The following is a 9,401-nucleotide window of genomic DNA, read 5'->3' as shown; positions in this document are numbered from 1 at the left end:
TAGAGTTTTTTCTCTCTTAGTGGTTTGTGGACGCCTTCTCTCTAAGAGAAGTGGCAGCACTTCGTGAGCGCTATAGAGGCAATCTCTATGTCTAAAGTGTGAGCATGGATGCTCTATTTATAGCAGAAAGAAAAACGTCCAACTTTTTTTTCTAAAAAAATATTTTTTTAATAAAAAAATATTTTTATATTTTTTTTACTTTTTTTTCCCAAAAACCATACCCGCGTTTTTGGTACCCTTGTGGTACCCATGAGCTTGACCACTTTGTCATTATCATCAAAAGATAAGGCCACACAAGCCTCCCCTCATTAAGATTAGTCAAGAGTAGCCTCTCCTTTTTCATGTCACAGTGTGTCCCACTTTGTCCCCTCGTATGTGAGTCCATGTGCCTTCATTTGTCATCTCTGTGTATTATTTTATTTATTTCCTTAATGATAGTTTACTTTACATTTTTAAGTTAAACTTTACAGTCTTATATTAACTTCACAATAGTAAAAGAAAATTCTACAATCAGTAAATAAGTCTTGCAATAAGTTAGTTAGTGATTCATATAGCTAAACATGTCAGAATTTTGTAGCATAAATTTTAATTTCTAGGTTTTCTCAACCTACGATTCATAATTTGAACTCGAATATCTTAAATAAGGAGTGATGGTTCAAAAAAAATACAAATGCGTAATAGAACTTGTGTGCAATTTAAAAGTAGAGACCTTACAGCAAGCCATACATCAAGTTTGGGCCAAAAAAGCCAACTTAGAAATCATACGTATATGATGTTTAGACTCCTTACCACATTATTATGAGTTTCCCATCAAAATTTCATCACATTGGGATATCAATTGACCTCTATTTAACCGAAAGGCAGAAATCTGGATGCACAAACCCCTTTCATGGCTTTTGACATCCATTTTCAAGCTCAAATTCAAATCTAAGGCTATGAGCACCATCTACATGCCATACACAACTTATCCAATGAGTTTCAAGCAATTTTGCATCAATAGACATCATATGCATATGATGTCTATTCACTCATACAGATATCATACTAAACATTTTTCATCATGAGCATGTCCACCATGTAGTATAAAGGCCATGCATTCAATGTGGACCAGTTTGAGCAAGGTTGTGACAATTTGGAGCTCAAATACAAAAAATCCTAGCCTAGGACACAATCTATGGCCCCAACCACATGAGTCCATCTCCAAATGAAAATCTGAGGTGATAAGAGAGTTACCATCACCTGGCGGATCCTATAGATCATCTGTATTAGGCACGGATGCCTATTACAAGGCTATGCTCACAAAGATGCAGATAGAGAAAGTCAATAAAGTAGAGAGAAAGACAAGAAAACATTAGACGCCATGAATGCTTATCCTTAGAGTTCACGATTACGCATACAAGGAGGAATCCTCCATTATATAAAATAAAGGCACCCTTTGATATCCAATTGTGACTCGTCGAGATGCCCTTTGGTTACACCCTTTGAGATCCCCTTCTACTAAGAGTGCATTCCCACATGAAGGTATGAAGGCACTCCCAACATACAATGCGGTCATGTGCGGTACATTCTGGGCACATACACTTGGCACGCACGGTGGACTATGCGAACCCACAAGTGCATCCCTTAATTAGAAGTCAAGTGCCTGCAAGTGCTCTTTTACAATAGTTTACAAATATTTTTTGGCATAACAGAGATAGAAAACCTCAAGTGCAAGAAGTACATTTCCAATAGGAAATCATGTCTTTTTCGCAGCACACTGGCAATCGCAACATTTCATGGTCCTCTTTGCCACATAACGACAAAAACTTTTGGCCGTCCCTTCATGAATTTGATGCTCGGCCATAGGTGCTCCATTCGCTCGTTGTTGATATGTCCTATATCGCATCAACCTTCATTGCTTGGACATCACTGCCTTTGGTTTACTTTGAAGAGGAACATGGAAGTTAAGACTTCTAGCACAATGAAGAGTAAGCACAAGAATATCCCCACCGCCGCATTGTTGCTTGCAGTTTGAGTACTTCCACAACCTCAAAATCTGCATCTCCGCAATTTACTTCATCCACTATACGTTGCTTTCAGGACGTATATCATTCATCCTCGCCCACATGAGCATCCCATTGATTTATTAATGCCACATAGAATTACTTTGCGAGAAATATTTCCTGAATCCATTCAATTCCACACTGCTAAGTCATTTGAAGTTTTAGAGGTGGGGTAGAGGAAGATTTCTTCGATGGCAGCAGCAGCATCTAGCGGTTTTAGTCCCGCAAGAAGGTGCACAACTTGTTGCAGAATGCCCTGACATAGGCAGCCTGCCATAACTTGCTCTGGCTCTGCCAGACTGCCCTTCTCTATACTCCGATAGCAGCCTCAAATACTCTCTGCCTCCCATCTGCAACACCACGTTTGCGTACCCCGACAAGGCCTCTCCCCACCCCAATATGTCCTGATAATTCCTCTTCACCTTGTGTGGCAGCCTACACATTGTGTCTATGCTCAGATTTGCCTACGGCCTCCATAGCTGCAATGCATGCTGCACCAATGCTGTCGGGCTCGTCCCCGCTGACATCTCTGTTGCCTATAGCCCTTCCTCCCTCAGCCGCATCCCCATCCTCATTGGGACTCTTTGATTATGCATATTGTGATGATGATGGTGATCGGGTGATCTCGTCTTCATGGGTGGGTGTGGCGATGGTGTACTCCCAGGCTTGTTGCCTGCTGCTGTTTTTACTGCTCCTCCTCCATGGCTACTACGCGCGTCAGCTCCTCATGCATGGTACTCTAATGACTCAACTGGCCTTCATGCAATAGTCACGCCTCCTTTAATTTCTTCTGCATTGCGCTTGGCATCATGCGCCTTCTCCATCATAGCGTATTTCACATGCGCAGCCGCATTCTTGGTCTTGCCTCCTGCACGGGCTGTGCTTCCCTTCTTCAGAACACCGCTTTCACAGACTTCATCACCCTCATTGTAGGTAGTGAGAGAAAGAATCTTGTGTCGCCAAGTGTAATAAGCAGGATGCCTATTGCAAGACTGCTCACCAAGATGCAAATAGAGAAAGTCAATAGAGGAGAGAGAAAGACAGGAAAACATCAGACTCCATGAATGCTTATCCTTAGAGTTCGCGATCATGCGTACAAGGAGGACTCCTCCCTTATATAAAATAAAGGCACCCTTTGATATCCAATTGTGACCCATCAAGATGCCCTTTAGTTACACCCTTTGAGATCCCCTTCTACTAAAAGTGCATTCCCACATGAAGGTACGAAGGCATTCCCAACATACAATGCGGTCATGTGCGGTACATTCTGGGCACATACAACATCATACACATATGATGTCTCCAGAGGCCAAAATGACCAATTTAGGGGAATTCCTCATTTCCAATGCCATTATTCCATCATTGTTAGCACACAACTCAAGTTCCATCAAGTTTCAACTCTTTATACCCATCAAAACCCAAGTTTTGGAACTTTAAAGATCTATATCTAATTTTTGGCTTCAAACACATGATAACATTTAAAAATAAATTTCTAAAACCACATGAGCCTATGCCAAGATAAAACCCAGCTTTGTTACACGTTTGAGCCTCTTTTGACAAAGAAGACATCATATGCGTATGATGTCTCCCTAGCTTGAAAATGAACCTGGAAGCTAACCTGACCTATTCTAAGCCTTCATCACATGATTATAAGAGCATCTACCAAGTTTCACCCCATTTGAACTTCAATTGCTCAAAACTAAGCCATAATCCAACCTCATGGCCCAAAAGGAGTTCTAATGGTCACATCTTGCCCAAATGACATCCAAATTGAAATCTAGGCATATATTCATGATGTACGTGATACGAACTATGCACATATGAAAAATCACCTCATTCTAAGCACTTGAATATCATACACGTATGATGTCTCACAACATGAACATGCACCCAAATACCCTTTTGGCCACATGCATTGCACCCTTAGGCCTAACTAGCTTATGTTTTGATTTTGAAGTTATTTGGATAGCTAGAAGCTCATCAATTTTGCCAAATTTTGTAAAAGATGCTAACTTTTTCACTTGGAGTGCACGCAAGATCAATGGATGCCAGCAAGTCGCTAGCAAAGAAGAAAAGACTTTCCGTAAAAGATATAATTGCAACAATAGAGCCATTTACCATCCCAAATGAAACACTAAATCCAACTAAAGCTTGGATGGACAAAGCCACATTAGACGTAGAAGGAATAAAGCTGATTTAGAGACCAACATGGAAATACATTGGATGTGCCAATGATTCCAAGAGAGCTAAGTGAGTATGCTAGGAAAGAGGGCATCCTCAACCATCTAGAGAGTGTGGACCTACATGGCTTCTTCACATTAAGGTCGGTTGGTGTCAACCTCCAAAGAGACTATGAGCTAACCAAAACCATCAAGAAAGACAACATGACAACTAGAAGGGAAAAGCATAGAAGTTGCCATTACACCTCAAATCATTGATAATTCTTTGGGGCTACACAACAACGGTAGATTTATCCATGAAAGAAGAGACGAAGTGAAGGTGTATTTGCAAAAGAAGACCAATCCCACCTTTGAAGACCTAGTGGATCCAAGAACAACTAGGATTTGCAAGTTGTACAATCAATTCTTTCATGTTTGCAACATTGGATGTAGATGCACACAACCCCACCACACACTGTTTCCACCACAATTACTTGGGCACTGGGTAGAAATATACCAAAAGATGTGAACTACACCCATCACATACATGAGCAGGTAGTGGGATTGAGGACAAACAAGCTGAAATATTGATGGGGTATAAATTCTTACAAAGACTGCATATGAAGCTATTGGAGCAAGAGAACAATGACGAGACCCACCTACACAAAACGAGTTGCTCCAAATGAAAGAGGATGAACCACCAGTGACACCACCTATGTCGACATGGCTCAAAAGGACATTAGAGATAGTTCAAGAAGAAAAGATAGAAGAGCCACTGAAAAAGAAAGGAAAGACCATGATGGCCAAAGAGGAAAAATTGAAGGAGACAACAAGTCAAACATAAGGCCCACATTGAGAGACTGATTGAGCAATTCAAGGCTGAACGGTCACTCAAAGGAGACTTTGAGGAGTACTCGGTACGAACCCATCAAATATTGGGGGGAGCTCCTCAAGGCTGCTAGAAGATCAATTCACAATCACTACATTCAAGCTTATGAAGAATCTAAAAGAGTGATTGAACCCCGGGGGATTCACCATGGAAAACTTACTGCACCACGTAAGTGCAGGAGAGGGTTTTTTTTACCAAGTTACATAAGCGTATAAGTTAGGGGCAGGTCCCCCCAATAATTTATCTCCCAAGCTTAAAAATAAATCTCGGAGTATCATATTTATGGGGGGGGGGAGGGTAAAAGTGAGAAAAGGAAAAAATGAGAGGAATTTTTTGTGTTTCAAATCATGGCTTCCCAAAAGACTCTTCCCTCTTGTGAGTCAATAGCTACAAAGATACATGCAAGAACTAACATTGCTTTTTATCAATTGCTTGTTTTGTGATTATAGTTCATTTGTTGAGGGATGAACGCTATAAAGAGTTTGTATAGATGCAAATTTACACGGAGAACCTAGCACAACTTTATAACCATGTTTTTTGAGTAATTTAGATGGGTCAAAATTGGATCAACAGAAGTGGTTTCTTAGTACGTTGCCAGTCACTATGCTACATGCTCTTTTAATAGCTTTACTCATTTAGATCATGTGAGACCTAAATTTTATATGTAAGATAGGGGTATGATAGTTTTTTGCATTGATTGTTGTATAAGCATAGAAAGGGGGGTCATATTCCCTAATATGAGTCGTATTTAGGGGTTTTATCAAAGCTGTCTGCTCGCAAGTGGCGTCCTGTTTTGTATATAGAGTGAATCCCCCGGGGATTGAACAAGAAAATTAAGAGCCTTTCATTGTTGAAGAGGTCCAAGATGTCAAAAAGGACGTTGAAAGAGATGCCAAAAATTCAAGTGAAGGAGGACAAAGAAAGTGAGTAAGGAAGAAGTATCCCGCCAACGTAACCTTCCCTTTACCTACCTCTCAACCTCCAAACCTTACACCCCCTGCATCTCAATAGAAGGACTTACCAAAGAAGAAAACAGAGGCTGAATTGATGCCTGAAGAGAAATAAAGGCCAAAAGATGCACCTATGAAGACCTCTTTAAAGTGGGATATTCATCTGAGGATGCCTCTATGGCTGTATATGGCATCTCTATCCTACCATGGCCTACAAAGGACAAATAGAAGACTGAAGAAAAGATTAGGGACCAAAATGGCATGACAAGATATTCAGAGCATCGTTTGTCTTTTGAATGCAATTTTATAAACATATTTCTCAAACATTTTAACTTGGTGGTACCTCGATTAAAGGTCACTTTTACCAAAGATCTTTGCCCCTTTCAATTTGTTGAGTAGAGAATCAACTTTGGGAGTAGGAAACCTATTCTTAATGGTGATCTTGTTCAAAGCCTTGTAGTCAATACACATACAAAAGGCTTAATTTTTCTTCTTAACAAGAAGTAATGGAGCTCTATATGGTGAATTAATAGGTCTAATAAGTCCTCAGTCAAGTAAATCCGTGATTTGGTTTTGTATTTCTAGGAGCATAATGCAGATGTATAGGTCTTGTGTGTGAAAGGCTGTTGGTTGAGAAATGCTCTTTTATTTCTTGTGATGTGAGTCCCTACTAGAAGAAGAGATATGGTTTGATTGTACATCTAACTTGATTGAAGAACATATCCTTGAGAATGACATGCATGAGCTAGAAACAATAGTAGAGGTATGTCAAAGAGATTTACATATGTAGGGGGTTGGGAGATCTTGTCTTAATTGGCATGTAGAGGGGCACTATATGGTTCCAGAGTTCATGTGTGTCTATGGAGAGGTAACTCTAGCAATTGACTGTGTGTGAAAACTATGAGAGTGAGCCTACATTCAAAGAGGAAGTTGCTTCCAACATTATAGGTGATGAGGTGAAGAATAGCTTTTATTCTTGCTTGTCCAATGATGTGGTGATTGAGCATGTGTTTAAAGAGTAGGTAGAGGTAGTGTGTGAAATCAAAGAAGCACTTTCAGAGTTGGTAGTTGGGAAAATTAGTCTAGTCTATGTTGAACACATTGAAGGTTTGGTAGCTCATGCTCTTAGGGCTAAAGAGTTTGATATTGGGTCGGCCAGTTCTTGAGCCAATTATAGAGGTTCTTAGTGTAATTTTGTAGAGAGAATATGTATACTTGACTATGTAGCTAGTGAAGGTACATGACAAGTTATGGAAGATCTATATTATTGTTAACTGAGCCAACGTCAGTTAACATGAGCTGCTAAAGATCAAAGCCTTATGAATGCACATCAAAGATGAATATGAAGACGCAATGAAGATTGTAGTTACACACTTTTCACATTTTTCCAAAAAATCCATGCATTGTAAATTTCCGATTCAATTCAAGCCATTGTAATAATTTTTAATGTGTTATGGGCTCAATGGGAGTTCCAGGTTGTAAAGAACACGTCAGTTAGTGTGCCTAGGTTGTAGATTCAGTAAGTTGTGGAGCCCCAAAGGTCTTGGGCACCGTGACATTACACATTTTAAACCTTGGCTAAGGTATAAAGACCAACTTTGTAAAGTCATTATTAATTTTATTATAAGAAATACACAGTGTGAGCTAACAATGCTCACTTCTCTCCTTCTCATGCTTCCTTCTCCCTTGTCGGTTGTCACATTGCAGTTCCGTCTGTTGCATTGCAACCACATGTAAGAGCTCTACGCATTGACATAAATATATCATGGTAAACCATAGCTTGTGGCATCACGAACCCACAACCTAATTTCATCATAAGTAGGAAATCACAAAGTATTGGAGCATCATTGCTAAGCATTTAGATGCATTCGGGGTCAGAAATGACTAGGTCAAAATCTCACTACTGTTAATAATCGTGTTTTTTGTACTTTATCAAAAGTGAGATTTGAGACCATAAGCATGTGTGCTTAGGTCTTATATATTTGTCCTAGAAGTTTTGTAACATTCGGATGTCGTTTGATGCTGTAACAGTCATGTTTTTGTTTGCCGATTAGTGACTAGCTTTTGATGACTTAGGTCATTTGAGTGTAGATCGTGTTAGATGTGAATTGTCTGTTGTTTTCCAAGAGATTGACACCCTATGGTAGCCTTCATGCACTAGTCGAGTCAGCTTCGTCCCATGGATTGACAATTATGTTCGTGGTTCTCGCTTTGTCGCAATAAGATAAGAGTGAGGTTAGGAAACCCATTCACATTTGGCGCCACTACCGGGGACAAATAGACCTAAGCTAGGGAAAACAAAAGATTCTTGTGTAGTTGTCCTTTAACTTCCTCTAGGATCACCTAGAATTAGACTTTCTCTTTAAAACCGCATAGCTTAACAGTGTCGGCTTTTGCTGTGTAGAGATAGCTTGAAAGTAGATTATACTTGCTAAGTACCTTGTACGATTGTAGGATTAGGTTAGGATTTTAAGAATGATTGATGCACAAGACAAGTCTTAAGATCAGGGCTCAAAAAACCATAGAAAACAAGAAAACAAGTGTTGTGGATACTTTCCACAACCCAATTGCAATAGAACCTAAGAGTAGGGTAAGTAGAATCCGAGGTGGGATCTCAAATCATTGCTCACTCCAAAAGAATCATCTGTGAGTTGTTTATATGAAGTTGCAGAATTTCAAGTTTACGGTGTGAGCGGGATGAAAACACACACAGCGCCTCTATAACGACCCGACACACACTCTTGGGAAGATACACACACACACTATGGGGCACCACTCGGCTTACACAACACACCTGGCCGAGACAGGGAACACACCTCTGGAGTGAGAGGAGAGAGACTATCCACTTGCCCACTCCACACACACACACACACACACACACACACACACACCCAAAAAACTCAGCTCAAAAGAGGAGAATTTCTGATGTTTAGATACAAATGAGCTTGGGCCAACACCAATGGGGCAAACAACTCACAAAATATGGGTAAAAGATACCAGATACAATCACCAACTGGAGCAGAAACTTTGCTCATAGGAGAAACTTACACAGAAAAACAGCAGAAAAAGAGTGAGGAATTTGGCAAAATGGACAGCGCCATCGCGTTCGGAACGGCCCAAAACCTCAGTCTACAATGTCAAAGTGCTCAAATCCGACCTCGGATGAGCAGTTTAGGGCCAAAACAGGCTCCAAAATGAGCAAAAACACAGCTGCGGCTGTTCCTCCTCTCTTCTCCACGTTTTTTCTGGTCTTCTCTCTGTTTTTTCAGTTCCCACACTTAGCTTTTTTAGTTGGGCACCCTTGGCCTTTTAGATGACATCAAACGGACCCTGAACAGGCCAAAAACTGACCTCGCAGTGC

At 40.4% G+C, this 9,401-nt stretch overlaps 1 pseudogene; it reads right to left on the bottom strand.

Annotated features, from left to right (window-relative positions):
• Positions 1-2,172: 2,172 nt before the first annotated feature.
• LOC147451369 (uncharacterized) lies at positions 2,173-2,745 on the bottom strand (annotated as a pseudogene).
• Positions 2,746-9,401: the final 6,656 nt, after the last annotated feature.

This window comes from Adiantum capillus-veneris, chromosome 9 (genome assembly GCF_014529385.1).
Source record: "Adiantum capillus-veneris isolate H3 chromosome 9, ASM1452938v2, whole genome shotgun sequence".
Lineage (NCBI taxonomy): Eukaryota > Viridiplantae > Streptophyta > Polypodiopsida > Polypodiales > Pteridaceae > Adiantum > Adiantum capillus-veneris.
Note: the sequence above shows the minus strand (reverse complement) of the source record. Positions and strands in the feature narration are given on the sequence as shown.